The sequence below is a fragment of the Antedon bifida genome, chromosome 3 (genome assembly GCF_963402885.1).
Source record: "Antedon bifida chromosome 3, ecAntBifi1.1, whole genome shotgun sequence".
Lineage (NCBI taxonomy): Eukaryota > Metazoa > Echinodermata > Crinoidea > Comatulida > Antedonidae > Antedon > Antedon bifida.
This window is the reverse complement of record NC_136228.1, coordinates 18,724,735-18,744,880: the sequence shown is the minus strand read 5'-3', so window position 1 is coordinate 18,744,880 and position 20,146 is coordinate 18,724,735. Positions and strand designations below refer to the sequence as shown.

The following is a 20,146-nucleotide window of genomic DNA, read 5'->3' as shown; positions in this document are numbered from 1 at the left end:
TGACGCGATAGATGAGCCCAACTGTCGCTTGTGATTGGTCAACTCGCTTTCGTTGCGCTTGTGCGAATCAACACTTGCTGAAAATGTGAAATTAAATCGGCAATAAATAAACTTGAAACACGAAGATTAATAAAATGAGACTTCAGACTATTTTGTAGATTTAACTTCCGTAAAACACCTTTAAATTACAGTTTTGGAATACAAGTGAATAACTATTTATTTAACTTTGTTTCACAAGGGTTGCTCGTGACATTGGAATAGCATATTAAAAAAAACAATTGTTTTTTTTCAAGGGGACAATATCTTTATACTTCAACGTTCGTTAAGTAGTCAACACGTACAGTATTGTTATGGTTTCCTAATGATAGGAGGTCTTGGAAATGGTACGGTAACGGATCAATGGTTATTATTGGACAATTCGAAGTATACTGTATACATAACATTTGTTTATATAGTGCATAAACCGTTATTTCATCCGGTATGAAGCTAAATATCCGGAGTAATCAACACGCAATAGACATTATGAAATTGATTTTATTGAATTGTTTTCCTATACTAAATATTACAAACACAGTATAATATAAACGTCCTTATTATAACACTGGCTGCACTCTAGTGTAGGCCTACTAGTTATGGTATTATAACACCGGCTGCACTCTAGTGTAGGCCTACTAGTTATGGTATTATAACACCGGCTGCACTCTAGTGTAGGCCTACTAGTTATGGTATTATAACACTGGCTGCACTCTAGTGTAGGCCTAGTAGTTATGGTATTATAACACTGGCTGCACTCTAGTGTAGGCCTACTAGTTATGGTATTATAACACTGGCTGCACTCTAGTGTAGGCCTACTAGTTATGGTATTATAACACTGGCTGCACTCTTGTGTAGGCCTACTAGTTATGGTATTATAACACTGGCTGCACTCTAGTATAGGCCTACTAGTTATGGTATTATAACACTGGCTGCACTCTAGTGTAGGCCTACTAGTTATGGTATTATAACACTGGCTGCACTCTAGTGTAGGCCTACTAGTTATGGTATTATAACACTGGCTGCACTCTAGTGTAGGCCTACTAGTTATGGTATTATAACACTGGCTGCACTCAAGTGTAGGCCTACTAGTTATGGTATTATAACACTGGCTGCACTCTAGTGTAGGCCTACTAGTTATGGTATTATAACACTGGCTGCACTCTAGTGTAGGCCTACTAGTTATGGTATTATAACACTGGCTGCACTCTAGTGTAGGCCTACTAGTTATGGTATTATAACACTGGCTGCACTCTAGTGTAGGCCTACTAGTTATGGTATTATAACACTGGCTGCACTCTAGTGTAGGCCTACTAGTTATGGTATTAAAACACTGGCTGCACTCTAGTGTAGGCCTACTAGTTATGGTATTACAACACTGACTGCACTCTAGTGTAGGCCTAATAGTTATGGTATTACAACACTGGCTGCACTCTAGTGTAGGCCTATTAGTTATGGTATTATAACACTGGCTGCACTCAAGTGTAGGCCTACTAGTTATGGTATTATAACACTGGCTGCACTCTAGTATAGGCCTACTAGTTATGGTATTATAACACTGGCTGCACTCTAGTGTAGGCCTACTAGTTATGGTATTATAACACTGGCTGCACTCTAGTGTAGGCCTACTAGTTATGGTATTATAACACTGGTTGCACTCTAGTGTAGGCCTACTAGTTATGGTATTATAACACTGGCTGCACTCTAGTGTAGGCCTACTAGATGGTATTATAACACTGGCTGCACTCTAGTGTAGGCCTACTAGTTATGGTATTATAACACTGGCTGCACTCTAGTGTAGGCCTACTAGTTATGGTATTACAGTTTAACACTGGCTGCACTCTAGTGTAGGCCTACTAGTTATGGTATTATAACACTGGCAGCACTCTAGTGTAGGCCTACTAATTATGGTATTATAACACTGACTGCACTCTAGTGTAGGCCTACTAGTTATGGTATTATAACACTGACTGCACTCTAGTGTAGGCTTACTAGTTATGGTATTATAACACGGGCTGCACTCAAGTGTAGGCCTACTAGTTATGGTATTATAACACTGGCTGCACTCTAGTGTAGGCTTACACCAGATTCCCAGACTGGCTTGTTTGCTATGGGAAGAAAATTTCAATTTGTCATGTATGTATTCTTCTAGATGGTTTTTTTCTAGCCAGTTTTCAAAAATTGCAAATTTATTTCCATGGACGCCACTTATTTCTAGTCTTCGAAAATCTTCTGGCATCAAGATAAATTTTGGTTCAGCCCCTTTTCCAATAACTTGACGAACACCAGATTATGAGTGACCAATAGCTACCTCAAGCTGTTGCTTCTCCAAAGAATCACGTTCTCTATTAACAATTTGTTGAACTATTGCCTCTGCCTCAACCGCTACACTTCTTGAAACAAATAACCCTATAGTGCCAGTTTTATTGCAACATTCAATTGCACAAAACATTGTAATGGCACCATCTTTTTTAATTCAACGCACATTTTCTTCAATGTCTCTCAATCCCTGTCCACCTTTTTGTATAATACGTCCCATAAGTGTTGGCCCAACTCTAGCAACCCTCAATTCATGCACTCGATTATTTTTCAATGATGTAATATCAATAGAGCTCGCTAATTGTAGATGATATTCAACAGGTGTTAGATGCTGAAAAAAATCCTGAGTTGTTCTATTAATTCAGTGTACACTATCCACTCAGGAAAAACATCTAATGATTTCAATGATGAGGATGGATGTAGAATGCCAGTCTTTTATAATGTTCTTTTCTTGTGACTTCTTTAACATCACTACAGCGTTTTGGCTTGTTTGATGGGTTTCTTTTATTTTTCTATTGTTGTCTTAGAATGTTCTCTTAACTTGCTTTTTTTACTTTCATCTGTTGTAGGCTTTTGGCTAGGCTTTTTTACTTTTTGTTTAGCGGCACCAGTAGGCTGTTGGCTTATCCTGCTACTCCTTGTCCATTTTCTACTTGCTATAACAAGACTGCTATAGCTTTTCTTGTCTGGTGGTTTCCATTTTTCCTTCCTCCTAGTGTCCTCTTGCTTTTCTTGGTTGTCTCTTGGCTCATTTTTTGTAGGCCTATGTTTTGTCCCTCTCGATGAATGATGTTTTTGTGAGTCAGACATCTCCTAATCTAAGATAAAAAAAAAGAATAAAAAAAAGCTTAAAGATGTATTGTCCCTTGAAACACAACAAGGCCAACAGCCATTAAGTCGCGTGCTACAATGCATAGTGATACCGGACCGACAGACAGAAAGACAGACCGACAGACAGAAAGACAGACCGACCAACCGACCGACATAGTGAACTATAGAGTCGCGTCCACGCGACTAAAAAAATTAAGGTCAAAATATTCTAAATTTAAATTGGCCATATCAAAGTAATATTAAAGTTATTCACTTTAAGTCGAAATTTTGAGCCAAAAACAACAAGTTTACGTAATTAACAGTAAATTAGTTTGATTACATTTCGTCTGGAAAATCGTCGCAACTCGTCACAGTTGAGAAGGTATTTTCACACAGATTGTGAGGAAATTTTATGAAATATGCATACAGAGTAGCAAAACAAGCGCGTTTCATTATGGGATATGTTTTGATCGAAAACTTTGACTGGAAGTCAAAGTTATTTTTTAAACAAAAAAACGTCTGTATTTCAGTTAAATGATTTTTTTTCCGACAAATTTTTGGTGATAGTTAATAATTATTATGATACTTTAAAATTACCCACTTTTTTTCAAAATCTTTAATTTTTTATTTTTTTGGAATTAGTCAAAGGGACAATACATCTTTAATAAATTATAAACATAATGGATAGTTTTTACTTTTTTACATTACGTATACATTTTAATTTTCACATATAATTTTTAAACAAAAAAACACAAAATATTTCAAACTATATTTGATTAAAAATGTTCATCTGGTTTTGGATATTCATGAATAAGTAATTCTTATCCAAAAAAAATAAATAATAATTCTTCCGAACAAGCTGCTAGGACAACAAAACTATCAATTAGGTTAGTTTCGCTAATTATTATTTATTTTTTTTGGATAAGAATTACTTATTTATATATTTCTACTTGATATAAACTTATACATAAAATAAAGTTATTGTCATGTTTGCATTATTAGAGTATAATTACATTTTATTAAAAACATTATTATTTTGTGTTTTTTATGAATGGAAAATAAGAATGAAATTTATCTACAGGTAATAATTTGAAATTGGAAAAAAAAAGAGACAAGATAAGTGTCATTAAAGTATGATACAAAAAATTCAAATTGTATATTAATTTATAAAATCAATTCGACCTTTTTTGATATAAAATATCACTTGTATAATTGTAGCTTAGAATAGAGGTCATATGAGCATCATCTACATTTTATTTCAGCATTTATTAATCTAAAAAAACCGTACAAAAGTACAATCCAATAAAATAATAAAATAGCAGAGAAACATGATACAGACAATATAATTTAAATAATAATAAAAATAAAACTGGTAAAACAAGTATGTATAGATTAAAATATATTACGATTTAAAATAAATATAACATTTTGATTCGATCTATACAGTCCACCTATTTTCAAGAAGTGGAGGGTGGCATTGGGATGGTGTTCCTCAATTTTTTACAGAAAACCCCAGAATGTTTATATGTATTGTCTGTAGTGTTGCTTATGAGTGCAATTTCCAGTCAAAAGGTTGTATTCTTATTTTTGCATGTTTACACACGATACTGCGTCTGTAGTAAAAGGGAAAACCCCGGTCTACTTGGCGTCACCAGATTTTGAGGTGCCGTAAAATACCGTCAGACCCATCATACCATTTAATAGTGGGAAAAATGGGAAAATAATTTACAAAACTGGGAAAAAAATTTACAACTGGGAAAAAAATTTACAAAATCTGCGAAACAGACCAATTGGTTTGGAAATTGGCCTTTCCAACTGGTGTTCAACTGGAGGAATAATAGGTATGACAATTTGTTTATGTTATTCGCAATTTAAATGATTTGCGCAATTTGTTGAACATAAAATATTATTATAAACACGAAACATAGTAAGCCCCTACTATTACTATTATTAGTAGGCCTATTAGCAGGGAGTTGTAATAACAACTCCCTGGTATTAGGCTAGGCTATAATAGTAATGCTATCAACACTGTCCCAAGCTAGGCCTAGCCTAAATAATGTTACATAGGCCTACCATTCTAACTTACTAGGCCTAGCCTAGTGTCACACAGCCGCAACTACGGCTCTTTCGGACATGTAATTGCTGGTAACCACCGGTAAACAACGTAAATAGCCACAACTGTACACATATAAATGGAAAAAGTAAAATTAATAATAATCTTTGACAAACAATTCTTTCTTTTATAATCCAAACCCCAAAAAAAAAACCACAACAAAAAAACCCAACCAATTCTCAAACAATGATACAGTATCCCTATTCCCCACACAATTTATACAATTCCCCAAATTCCCAATCCTTCCAGACAAAATATCAACAATCTTCTTAGTGTCAAATAAATCCCAGAAACCCCCCTTTCAAATACAATACTATCCCAATTAAACAAATAATAACGGTCCACAATATCGTTACTTCTTGTCTTCTTTTCTATGCTGACACCAAAACGAATTAGAAATATAAAAGTTAAAACGATTCCGCAACTAAACAACTCCCACGCCTCTGCTCCCGTTCTGCTTGTATTATCAATTATAATTCTTCCCAAACTGCAACTATTTCTGATATATAAATAAATTAAATATAAAGTTAAAATGTTTCTTGATGTCGTTCTGCACTGCAATCCGCTCCCGATCAATTATTTCTTTCTCCTTTTCCACGTAAAATCATATCAGTATCAGTAAAATTACTCTTCAATTCTTTAAATGCAACTAATTCTGCTATTTCCAACAGTTATTTCTTCCTTCAATTTACATACACAATTTCAATTAATCCTCAGTAATCTCAACAATTAACAGTTCTACATTTAAGTATATCACTTTATTTCCTTTCTGCTTCAGCTCTATATCACCATAATTATTTCCAACTCACAATTTGTTAACTTCATGTATATCACTTTATTTCCTTTCTGCTTCAGCTCTATATCACCATAATTCAATTACTTCTTCTCCTGTACGTCTTAATTTCTCATATCAATATTCACCTATCCCTTTCTGGCTTAACATAACATAGCCCTCCTTCTCTGTCTCCTCTCAATTTCCCATCTCCCTCAAAATTACCTCAATTATACACATACCACCACCTTATCCTTCTCCACCAATCAGCAACTCACACACTAACTTAACTCTTATACTTCTCCTCCAATCAGCAAACTCCACACAATCCTTCTCTGCAACACAAATACTCTGCTCCACTGGCTTCACACAATAGCTTCCTAAAACAAAAGAAAGGTTCAAATAGTGAAAACAAAGGGAAAGTAAGAATAGCAAAATATATACCCAACTATATGTCACTTGTGACAATCGTCCGCGTTCACTTCCGGTGGTATGTAAACAATATAAACAATTATCGATGACAGTTCTTTCGGCAGGTAAAACGGTCTACATTTAATGGTCAGTAGCTCAAATTCGATAGTACAGATCCTCCCGTGTGACTCCCTGTTTATAGAACTTGAAAGTGAATCCAATCAAAACATTATTGTTGGTGTAATCTATAGGGCACCATCTCTTGATACGAATGCTTTTATTGACGCTTTTGAACTCCTGTTAAATAATTTAGCAAAAACCAACAAAAAAATGTACTTATTAGGTGATTTTAACATTGACCTACTTAATCATCAGTCAGATATTCAATCCAACAATTTTGTTAATTTTGTCTTTAGTAATTTCCTTTTACTCTTAATCAATAAACCAACTCGATTACCAGTCAGCAACATTAATTGACAAAATATTAACTAATCAAATTGAATCACCAAGTCTATCTGGACTTTTCTATAGTGACATTAGTGATCATTTGCCCATTTTTAACATTACACCCTATACCAAACCGTCCCAAAACCTATGTAAGTCCTAATCATACCTACAGAAAATTTAACGAAACAAATATTTCAAACATAAAAAACGATTTTTCAAACATGAATTGGACTGGTGTTTACGGTACGGATGATCCTAATATTGCTTTACTTTCATTTGAAACTGAATTTAAACGACTGTATGATAAATGATTTTCAAATTCAAGAGCAGTCTGCAGGTAAAAAAAATAAAGACCTGTAAAACCTCGTCATGCGCGATGTGTAAACTCAACACGAGCGGTGCGTAAACTCAACACGAGTGGTGGGTAAACTCAACATGAGCGAATGGCAAACTCGTAATTTGTATACATCGCTCATGTATAAAATTCATTAAACAAATTAACTTAAGTTGAATGTATTGCACTTAAGTTAAATGAATTGCTCTTATTAGTTGAATATATTGTAAACTATTTTTAGAGGTAAATGATAAAACGGCTTGCCATAAGGCCAGAACGTTCTTCTACAACCATTATTTAACATTCCGAGAACCATCGTCTACACTTACTAGTCTAGTCAAAGTAATGTATGCGCATTGCAGCCGTTGTGTTTGAAAAGTTTACTTTTATTGTTATTTCTGCATCATAGTTCATTTCATTTATTTGGTATGAAATTATCATCCCTCCCGTATAGCTGTGTGTTCTTATAATACTATACTACTTAGGTATAATTTGATTTCCTATTAACACATTTGCGTTGTGTTATTTTTAGTCAATCTGAAATATGGAGCCGACAATAGAGATTCGCAAGACATTTATAAACCAATTTTACTACCAAACTGTGCCCATGACTACAACATTTCTGACGTCCTTGAAATGCCTTTTGACAGAATTAACTGCTTATTGTTCATAATAACTTAAGATGCCCTTTGGAAAAGTTAAACATCCTGTAAGCATGCACCTATAAATTAGAATGACTCACAACGCTTTTTAGAGTGCATGAATGCGTGTGAATAAGTCTATTGAATTGGCAAACAAAGGTGGACGTAACGGTAGCAATTTTTTGAAACGGTTAAAAGGCAGTAATCGTAACCAGCGTGTTAGTTGTATCAAAAGAACAGATTCTAGTGAAATAGTCTCCGACGAAAAAGAAAAGAACCAAATAGCCCTTGATTACTGGCAAACATTAGGTAAAACTAATTTGGCCGAAATTGATGAACGAACTAAACAAATTAATACCTTTATTAATAACATTAGAACCACAAAAAATGCCCACGACGACAATGATGAATTTCTCTCAGATGTTGAATTGAATTTAGATATTGTTGAAACTGCAATTTTAAGGTCAAAGAACAATAAATCACCTGGAATTGACACGATCACTAATGACATTTTAAAAAATGGTGGTAAATGTTTGAATATGTCAATCCTTTCTTTATTTAATAGAATAATTGCTTTAGAAAAAGTTCCAAATGACTGGAATAAAAGTATTATTGTACCCGTTCATAAAAAGGGGGACCGCAGGGATCTTAATAACTACAGGGAGATTTCCCTTACTCCATGTATCTCGAAAATATTTAACCGAATCATTTCAAACAATATTTCTCACTTTCTGGAAGATAAAAATGTGTTGTCAGAAGTACAGGGAGGGTTTAGACCTTCGCGACGATGTGAGGATCACATATTTACCCTCAAAAGCATAGCTTCCTGTCGTCTGCTTGAAGGGAAAAAAACCTTCATGGCTTTCTTAGATTTTAAAAAAGCATTCGATACGGTTTGGAGGGAAGGAATGCTAATGGCAGCATGGAATATTGGGATTAGAGGTAGGCTATGGAAATTAATCGATAGTTTATATCACGATGTGCAAGGTAAAGTAAGATTTGGTAAAATAGACACTGATGGAGGAGTTAAACAGGGGTGTGTTTTATCACCGACTTTGTTTTGTATTCTTATGCACGAGTTTACCAAATTACTCAAAAAACATGATCTAGGTGTTCGTATTTATAATGTATGCATGGGTAGCCTTTTTTGGGCAGACGACGTTGTACTTATGGCAAACAATGAAAATGATCTGAGTGAGATGCTCAATCTAGCTTCTAAATTTGCAAAGTCATGGAAATTAAATTTTAATCATGAAAAGTCGAAGGTCCTTATTGTTGGACAGCGCATAGACAATAAGATGTGGAAATTGGGCGATCAATATATTTCTGAGGTTGAAACCTACAAATATATTGGTACTTACATTTCAAGAAATATTTCAGATCATTTTCACATCGACCAAATCATCAATAAAGGCAATAGAGTCATTGCTTATATTAAGTGCACATCGATATTTCACCGTAAAATGTGCAATTACATTTTTTTAAATATAAGAAAAAGTTTAAAGTATTTTCTTGCTCCTATACTTTACATGCAATAACGGAGACAAGTTTGACACAAATTGATCTGCATATCACGTGACTATAATCCAATGTCGTAATAATATGGCTCTGGTTTTCCGCGGTAAAGGACACCCTCTTTCGATTCATATTGGTAAGTGTGGAGCAACGAACATTATGACGTCATGAGCTTAGATTGTTTTGAGAAGCATTTTGGGCATGCGTGGTATAATTTTATTATCGACAAAAAAGGCGAACGTGTTTCTAATTTATAGGTCCATGCTGTAAGCATTGTCTATATGGAATTGCTTGACTTCTTTGTACAAATTTATATTACGAAAAATTCCCCTTATACATAATATTCATTAGAATGCTTGGTACTCAATGAAGAAAAAAAATTAGTATAATAGTTTGCAGAACACATAATACATACTTTTATGTTTGTGTCCTGTTTGAAAAAGTATTGTGTACAAGTTACAAGTTATCTTGATGATTATTTTGGAGGCAATTTAAATGCAGTAACAAAAAATTAAAGATTTTTAATTGTGTGGTAATCAGATTTTTAATATAGAAAATTCACAAAGTTAACTTGAGCTAATTATGCCATTTTTCTTTTATTACATGTTGTCTCAGTGAGAATCTCTTACTAACCATTCACATTCAACCCATTTTAAAAACAATTAAGCCAATGTTAAGGTAAGCCGGTGCACATTCTGTGGAGAGATTTTGAGGTAGGCAGATATTGTACATAAAAATATATATCAGAATGTTTTGTTTATGATATAATGCGACTTTCCAAATATAGGCCTTTGTTGCATTTGTTATTATTGCTGACACACTTTCTGGATCCGCGTTTGGCTTAAATATATTTATTTTGAGCAATTGCGTGGCAGATAATTTCTTCAAATGAGAAACAATGAACTATGATATGGCTGTTTGAAGATTGTTTCATAGAAGCCATCGTTGCCAAAAGGGTGAAATTATAACCATTATTGTATTGAAGGACATGCATGACTTGAACAAGCCAATTAGGGTGGGATAAAAGTTCAAAATCGTCTTACATGATATTTCCTGTTGAAACAGAATTTTTGTATCTTATCTTTGTTTTTTCTTTATTGTGATCAGTTGCATATGTCCACAAAAGGGAATTATGAAAGAGAATAAAGCTGTTTTTAAAGGAAATTTAAAGTAATATAATTCAAATCCTAGTTACCTTTTGAAATACTTAGCATTGTTATTATACAATCCTTTGATCATAATCTTCATACATTTTCTGGTACTTACTTTTTACATTTATTTTGTATTTCCTCATGCCAATAGCATTTTTTACATCCAAAAACGTGATTAAGATGATAATTGTTGTCACAAAGCGGAATCGACGAAGAGATACCTGTATATATAAACATCACAGAATAAATTATAACATTTTATACCGAAAGTTAATTTCTTTCTTTATTTCTTTATTTATTTGATTTACTATTTTATTTATTTTTAAATATAAAGTAAACACTGTAACATAAATAAAACAATAAGAAAAATATCACGGGTGGTTTAAAATTTATTCTGTACTTGTGATGTTTATATATAGGCATACAAAGGCAAAGTACTGAAAATAATGACAATGCTGTGGGTATCAGTGGCTTGGTCTCAATGGAGATAAAAACAAATGAGCAAAAACTATATCATAACGATCAATAAAATAGCCAGAAAAATTAGCTTAAATATATTTATTTTGAGCATTTGCGTGGCAGATAATTTCTTCAAATGAGAAACAATGAACTATGATAAGGCTGTTTGAAGATTGTTTCATAGAAGCCATCGTTGCCAAAAGGGTGAAATTATAAACATTATTGTATTGAAGGACATGCATGACTTGAACAAGCCAATTAGGGTGGGATTTTGAAACAGCATTTGTGTATACATTCACCTAAACCTATCCTGGCCTACTGTAGGCTATCTCTACATCATTTTAAGAAACTCAGATTTAAACGATGTCTATTGGTATTGTACGAATCAGCTAGACTACATCTTTTAATTCGGCTTTGTTGTGGTAAAGGATAAACTAAATGTTGCTGAAGTTTTTGTTTGCGGTATTTGGACTAATTGTTAATCTTGTCAATTCACAAAGTGAGTATTTTTCTTCTGTAGATTTCATGAGACTTAACTAGTACTGTTTCCAGTACATTTAAAATTTCAGTAAGTCATTTTGCCTTTGAATATAAATTGAAACTTATGTTTCTTGTCGTCTTGCTTGCTTATCGTTTTGATTTAGCTTTTCGCTTTTTTTGCATCAGTCACTGATACACACAGCATTGTCATTTTTTCAGTATTTTGCCTTAGGATTTATATATATATATATATATATATATAAACAAATCAGGCACAGAACATTAATTCTATATATATATGTATATATAAATCCAAAGGTAAATTACTGAAAACAAGGCCATATAGATGGCTGCAGTCGCGTGCTCAAGTTAGTGTTTACCGACCGACCGACCAACCTACCAACCGATCGACCAACCGACCGAAATTGCTGAACATGTTTAAAAATGTTGAAAATATTTTAAAACATTTATATTTTTTTAATTTACACGTGCGTAGCCTGTCACTTTTGATGTGCTCGTATAACGTAATTTCGAGTTGAAAAGTAAGTAAAGAAAACAGAAATCGGGCAAAAAGAGTGCGTATTAACATTTAACGCGCAGTGCGCGTGCAGAAATCTGCGCACTCATGGCAATTTTTTAAACGCTTAAAATTGCCTGAAACGTACTCTTATTTCATCGTTACATGCGCTACGCACGTAATTGTATTGCCATATGATGATTTATGCCCTGAAATTTATGAGTACCATTACAAACGTGATTTCGTTAAATCGTGCGTAGACCGCGTAATTTTTTATTGCGCACCGTGAAAACATAACCACATCGATTCATGGTCATAAGGAATATACTGTGAAAAATTGACTTAGCTAGATTAAACTGATATCAAGATAAGGTCATATACAAGTTAGTGTTTACCGACTGACCAACCGACCGACATAGTGAGCTGTAGAGTCGCGTTGGACGCGACTAAAAATGACAATGCTGTGGGTATCAATGGCTGGATCTCAATGGAGATACAACAAAAAAGCGAAAAGCTAATCAAAACGATAAAGTAAAACAGCCAGAAAAGTTAGCAGAGCTTTCGGACAACACTAGCCCTTCATCAGTTTATATATATATAAATCATACTGTAAATTATAGAAACAGTGCTCATATTCGGAACATGATCTCATAATCGCGTCGAGCATAGCTCATTGGCGAAAGTTCCGTATATAATAATGTCAATGCCAATATTGAAAATAATACAAACATTACAAAACTTTTTTAATACAGTAGGCCTATAATAGTGTGTGTATTATAGTATAAACAATACAATATTTACATGAATCATCCTGCCGGTAACTTAACTCACTTTCCAGTAACTTAGCGTTAAACAAATTAATTTGACTTTCACTTCGCTCCGTTCGCTCACCTCTAGTCTAGTCTGTGGACGTTTCGGCCCAATTTCGGAGGTCGGTTACCATAGAACTTTTATTGTAATGCTTGCTATTGTGAAAATATATTTGTTATTAAAAATTTTAAAATACCGTGGTTATTGCTCGGAGAGGCGTTAAATTGTGCTTAAAAAAGTGATAATACAGTAAAATTGTATGAACATAATTGTCAAATTGTAGATCATACTGTAGCAGTAAATTATAATAAATAAATTCGCCTACATATAATAGAAAATTAATTTCGTGGAGGTGGTTATAATTACGTTGTCATTATAAATAGGTCTGAATAAATGCTCAGCAATGGATACACATTATAGTGTTATCTTTGTTTTTTCTTTATTGTGATCAGTTGCATATGTCCACAAAAGGGAATTATGAAAGAGAATAAAGCTGTTTTTAAAGACCTATTATTTTAATTCAAATCCTAGTTACCTTTTAAAATACTTAGCATTGTTATTATACAATCCTTTGATCATAATCTTCATACATTTTCTGGTTATACTTACTTTTTACATTTATTTTGTATTTCCTCATGCCAATAGCATTGTGTACATCCAAAAACGTGATTAAGATAATAATTGTTGTCACAAAGCGGAATCGACGAAGAGATACCTGTATATATAAACATCACAAAATAAATTATAACATTTTATACTGAAAGTTAAGTTCTTTCTTTCTTTTATTCACAATTTTATTTATTTTTAAATATAAAGAAAACATTGTAACATAAATAAAACAATGAGAAAAATATCACCGGGAGGTTTAAAATTTATTCTGTACTTGTGATGTTTATATATAGGCATACAAAGGAAAAGTACTGAAAATAATGACAATGCTGTGGGTATCAGTGGCTTGGTCTCAATGGAGATAAAAACAAAACAGCGAGAAAAATTAGCAGAACTTTCATCAGTGCAAGTGAGAGTACTTGCACAAAAATAGTATAAAGCAGAAAGGCGCTGCCTGAATGGATTAAAATGAAGAAATATTTTTTTTAAAAACAAAGGGGGCCAGGCTGGTGAATAGTGGGTGGAGAGAGTAAGAATAGAATTCAAAGACGATAGCTTGGTAGATATAAACAATTAGAATGGAACTAAAAAACTACTCCAATGTTGGTTGATATTGAAAATTAAATTTTGAAGTATGTTTCTAATGTTAAGTTCAAAAGGTTTTGTGATTTTAAGTAGTAATTCCCGGTGTTTTTCTTTGTCTTTGCTAGTTTTGTCGATCCATTTGAAATCTTGCCTCTCCTCAGTGTTAATGCATATGTGTTTATTGAAAATAATGAATGAAAATGTTGCACCGGTAAATGACACAACACACCAAATTTTAGGTGACAACCTGACATTATATATATATACATACGGTCAAAAATATGGAACGATAAGTTCATTGAACTACATTCGCTGCTTCCTAGTTATAAAGAAAAATCCACGGTAATGGGTCAGGCAAGCAAGGTATGCGGGGTACGCCGACTATTTGTGCGAGGAATAATTTTATCATTTCCAAAAGTGCGATGCATATAGTTTACAATTTCAAAATAGTGCGAGGCAAATTTTAACGTACTACTATGCTATGATATTATATAAATCAATTATTTATATTTTTATAATAGGCTATATCTATACTGTACTTTCTTTATTAATATTTCATTTAGAAAACAAATAAAAAGCAACATTTTTTATCGTGTTAACTGCACCGTAGTTTATAAAAAATCTATTTTTTTTTCATGAAAGTTATTGACATTATTAAAACTACGAAATGGCTTCTTCATTCATTTGTCATTTGAATGGACAATACATCATGTTAAGACCATTTGCGGAGTAATGTACCACAATTTGTATTCAAAGTATTTCGTCCATCTTTAAAATAAAATTTAATGACAAAAAAGATCATTGTTTCGGAACCATAATTGAACCATTCTCAAGAAGAAATTAGTAAAATAACCATGATGGTTCCGAAACGTCGAAATGTCTTACATTATAGGCCCTATGCTAAAAATAGGCCAAACAACCAAACTACCACTTTTTTTTCAAAACAGATTATACAGTCATCTCTCTTAAAAACCAAATTATCAGTATCAGTATATATCTTTATTCATCACTCATGGGACAATTAACAAAAGAAGGAGATGGATTACATCATCTTACAATAAAAAGTCAAATTACATCATCATTAATTAGAGCAAAAATGTATAAAATATATTAGGACAGAACTGGATGGCCTACTTTTAATGTAAATTACAATTCATTGGCCGGCTACGACTTCAATGATCAAGCTGTATTCGATTCGTTCTTTGTAAAGTTCAAATTGACCAAAGGTCATCACATTGCAAAATAATATTCTCAATGAATAATTGTCACTCGCAGCAATTACCAGTGCTCTAGATATACAGCAATGTTTTGGGCTTTGCAATTCAAGTCAACAAGTAAATAAACGGCGCTGTAAACATTTATTATTTTATGACCATGTTTATTTTTGTAATGCTCCTCTCTTTAGACCCACAGTCATGTCCAGATAATGATAATCCGTGTGAAAATGGGGCGAATTGTATCGGAGAAGGAGGATCCGGATCGTACACGTGCCAGTGTATTGGTGTTTGGGCTGGTGTTAACTGCGAGGTGAACACAGGTAAGTATTGTTATTTAAATAAATAGTCGTCTCGATGTGGTGTCCGATCATTCTGGTCGCCTGTAACATCCAGGACGTGCGAAACTCTTTACTTTGTTTTGACTGCCAATTTTATATACTGTTCAATAAGTATGGTTTAAAGTGGAGCTCTACCCATAACATTTATATTTTCATACATTTCAACTATTATTTAAAAATATCATCCCTCATGCTTTACATTTTTTTAAATTTTTTTTCGACTACGATTTTCTTGAAAATCACGCCTTTTTGCGTTTTAGGGGGATATCTTGTAATTTCCTATTCTTTACGTGCAAAAGAGGGTATATTTGAATAATCCTAAAAAAATAATTTTTTTTCACAAACAATAATGTATACATTTTTTTTCAGATCGAATGTATACATTTTTTTTCACGTAATTTTTCAAGATCTTTCTATTTCTAGTATTTTTTATCGCGTATACATTGCGCAAATTTGCCTAAATAGACACTTTCCTCGTTTCGGTGAATTCGGTTTTTTTTTATTATGCTAGGGAGTATGATCACGCGACATTTTTCACGATCACATCTGCGGCGAACAGACGACGATTGGGCCCGTTTTTTTATGTGCCCATTTTTTATGTGCCCGATCGTCCTATAAGTTTGTCCCGATCGTCTTATGCGTTGGGCCCAATAGTCTTAATCGTTGGGCCCGATAGTCTTAACATTGGTCCCGATAGCCAAGAGTGTATAGTTCTCGGCAAACAATGTTTATGTTTATAATATTAATGGTACATGCGGTTAAAAAAGATAGAATAGAAGATTATTAGATTAATAAAGGTGACGTAAGCTAAAAAAACACCACATTTTGTCATTTGGTAATAACTGTATATCTGTTCCTTTTTTTAGCCTAAATTAATTATTTGTTCTTTTATTTTATTGTTTTTGGTATAGAAAAAAAATGTCCCCTTAATAGGGTAATCATACTATATAATAATATACAAATAATGAATGTTTATGAGTGTAATGGTACAAATAATGGCATGAGGTGAATGATGAAAGGTTATATATCAATGAGGCAACGCCGAGTTGATATTTAACCTTTCATCAGCCATTATTTGTACCATTACACGAATATAAAACATTCATTATTTGTTTTATATAACATCTAAATAGATTCCTGTCATTTGATAGCCCTAGCCAAGGCCTACATTTCATTCACATTGATTAAAACAGTAACATTTGGTTTTTAATAGTATATTCAATCTTATATTTATATGGATTTTATAAACACACCTACTTTAGTGTTAATTATGTCAACAAACGACCAAACATTCCTAGGCCTAGCAAGGCTAAAATGCCTAGGCTAGGCCTAGCCTAACACTAGCAGGCTAGGCCTAGGCCTACAGTAGGCTAGACCCTAGTACTAGCTTGGCTGAAAGTAAAAACTTCGACAGACAATTGGAACTTATCTAGGCTAATTATGGTTTTTCAAACTATTCTACGTCTTGTAGAGATGTTCCCATTAATCAAAATCCTACACACAATCTAAAAGCTAATTTAAGTGCCTTTTTGATCTAAATTAGTACATAATAATATCTCTCCAGAAGACATGTACTCCGATCGCGAAAACATTCAAATCGCCGCGAAACTACAAACTAGATGGCGCTGTTGTATTTCAAAAGCAATAGTATAAAACAAAATATTTTCCAAACGCGAACAGATATTTTTTTGTACACGAAAAAATCCAAAAAAGTACTATTAAACGATCGTTTAATAGTGCGTTCTATTGCACGCCATGTGACCCACATTCGTCCAATCAAATGACAGGAATTTATTTAGGTGTTATATAATATTTTTGGTGAAAAATTAAAAATCCAATTCGTTTTCGTGGACCCGATCGTCTTCCCTTTATTTTTATAAAAAAACGTAAATCTTCTAATTTGTAACCCTGGGTTATTATTCCTTAATTGTTTTTTTTAGGGTGGGTTACTATTAGAAGGGGTTACTATTAGAGTAGTGGGTTACTATAACTAATCTTAAATTAGGCACATGAAAATAGTAACCCACCCCAATTTTTCCGGTCAGTTCAAAGGAAAAAAATAATCACACCACCTGGCCATCTGTTTGTCGCGATGTTATTTTTGACGGGCGAAAAGTAGGCCTACATTCTGGGTGTTTCACATTGTAATAATGTGTACGAGATCATTACTAGAATTTCAAATTTAAAAAGATTTGAGAAAGACGTGGATATATATTCAATAAAGCTAGGCCTACTAGAGTTTTATTCCACATTTATTTAGTCATCAATAACAGTACATCATAATTACAGTACAACTGACAACAGGGATCCTGCATAAAAAAGCTGTAGCTTCGTTTTTTTGTAGGACCCTTTTACATAAGAACAAGTATATAGAACTTAAATAAAACGTGTTGTTAATCAGCATATAGTGATAAAAAGTATTTTTTGACCTGTTTTTTTATACATTTATTTTGTTTCTTTAAAATAACTGGTTTATTACCACCATTACAAGTGAATTCTTTCCACAATTTTGGTCCAGATGTGTGTATAAACTGTTGACTGCAAGTTAGTCTTGTGAAGGGAATTTCGAATTCAGTTTCTGTTCTGAGGTTATGAGTAGGCCTAATACTGTCACAGTAATTAAAAATATTTAAAATGTGATGTGGTAATTCATTGAATTTTACGTTTGCCATAAATCCCATGACGTTTACTTTGTAAATATCATAAACGTTTAATATTTTTAGTTTCTTAAACAGTGGCTCTGAGGCTTGTCTGGATTTAGAGAAGGTAATGCATTTTACAGCTCTCTTTTGGAGTTTTAGTATTACTTCTAACGTGCTCTTGTATGTATTTCCCCATATTAAGTTACCATACTGAAGGTGAGGTAATACTAAGGTGTTATAAAGACTAATACGGACTTTATGAGGAAAGAATTCTCTTACTTTTAAAAGTATACCAGTTGCCCTAGACATTTTTTCCTAATAAGCTGTATGTGATGTTTCCAGTTAAGGTTTTCGTTTAAAATTAGGTACACCTAGAAATGTCACATTTTCTTTTCTATGTAATAACATATTATTCATTTTTATTTTAAACTGGTTTTTGTCAAAGTACTTTTTTTTTGGTTCTAAAAACAACGTAATTAGTTTTGCTGACATTCAGTAACAGCTTATTTGCTTTAAGCCATACGTTTATTTTTTCTAGTTCAATATTCATAGTATGGTTTAACATTGTAGGGTCATCTCCCCTTGTTATACAAGTTGTGTCGTCAGCAAAACTAATTATATCTATTTTACTACTTGCTCGACTTATATCATTGATGTAAATCAAAAACAAAAGTGGTCCCAAAACAGAGCCATGTGGCACCCCTATATTGTTGTCTTTTAAACATGATGATCTGATTTTTACCATGAATAGACATTTCAATAAAAAGCATATCTACAACATTCAATTTAATTGTTTGCCTCCGTTGCCATGACAACGGTCAATTATCCAAATTTTGATGTTTTTGCCATTTTTCACAGATTTTCTATATTGAAAAAGTACAAACTTATATACTTATTTTAACCAAAAATACTTACAGTATACAGTTTTTGTTTATAGCAGTGTAAACAACATGTATTGAGTTCCATTTAATGTAGAAAAAAAAAATTTACAAAATGGAGTTTGATTGATACCATTATTTTAAAAAGGGGTGTTTTTAAAAAATATTTTTTTTATAAAAGTATACCTCATAAACGTACCTATAACTTCCAAAGTGGTGTTTTTATATCAATAAGGTTTTGTAATTTGATAGTCAATAGGTTTGTCAACAATAATCACGAAAAAAACGCTGGGGTAAATTTCGTACATAGGTTTTGTGTTGCCAGGAAAATACGAAAAATACAAAAAAATATCAACAAACAAAACACATGAAACACAATTTAAATATGGCTAATCCAATAATAAAATGTATATGTGGCTTGTCATAATGCTACTAGAGTCATACGAATAGTTTAGATAAAATAGGAGAATGTGTTGCCAGGTTTATTTCAATTAATTGCCAGAAAAACAGTATTTTGCATTGGAATATTTAGTTGATGGAAAATAATGTTAAACTTTGAAATAATTGCGTCAATGGTTTTTATAAATTTTTACATCTATTTTGTGTAAAGAGATACAGAAAGACCTCCAAAAAACTCTGACCTTGTAAATATGTCATTTGAGGTCAAAAGGGGTCAGAATGCAAAACAGGACAGGTCCCCACTTTCCTACAACTATTAATGTTTGATCAAAATTTACAAGATAGTTCATAACAATTCTCAAAAATTATAATAATGATAATAATTATAATAATAATAATTATGAATAAATAAGGGAGTCAGTTTGTCTCTGTAAAAGAATAACTAAATAGAAAAGAATAACTAAATAGAAATTCTCTGTAAAAGAATAACTATAAATAGAATAATAATACACAACCAAATACAGTAGAGCTAGCAAAACAGAGTTGGAGGAGCAGAGTCTTCACATATGAAGTTGGCTCCAAATATGAAGAAGAAGAAGAAGTCAACAATTTTCATTTTTGACCTATAGTGTTACCTTAGCAACCATTTCTATGTGTAACTAAGGA

At 32.8% G+C, this 20,146-nt stretch overlaps 1 long non-coding RNA gene across 1 annotated transcript in view; it reads right to left on the bottom strand.

Moving 5' to 3' along the window:
* Positions 1-516: 516 nt before the first annotated feature.
* Positions 517-20,146, bottom strand: part of LOC144837959 (uncharacterized) — a 164,138-nt gene continuing 144,508 nt past the window's right edge. Inside the window, exon 2 of the long non-coding RNA XR_013611590.1 lies at positions 517-623. This is a non-coding gene — a long non-coding RNA (uncharacterized LOC144837959). The remainder of the gene's footprint in view (positions 624-20,146) is intronic.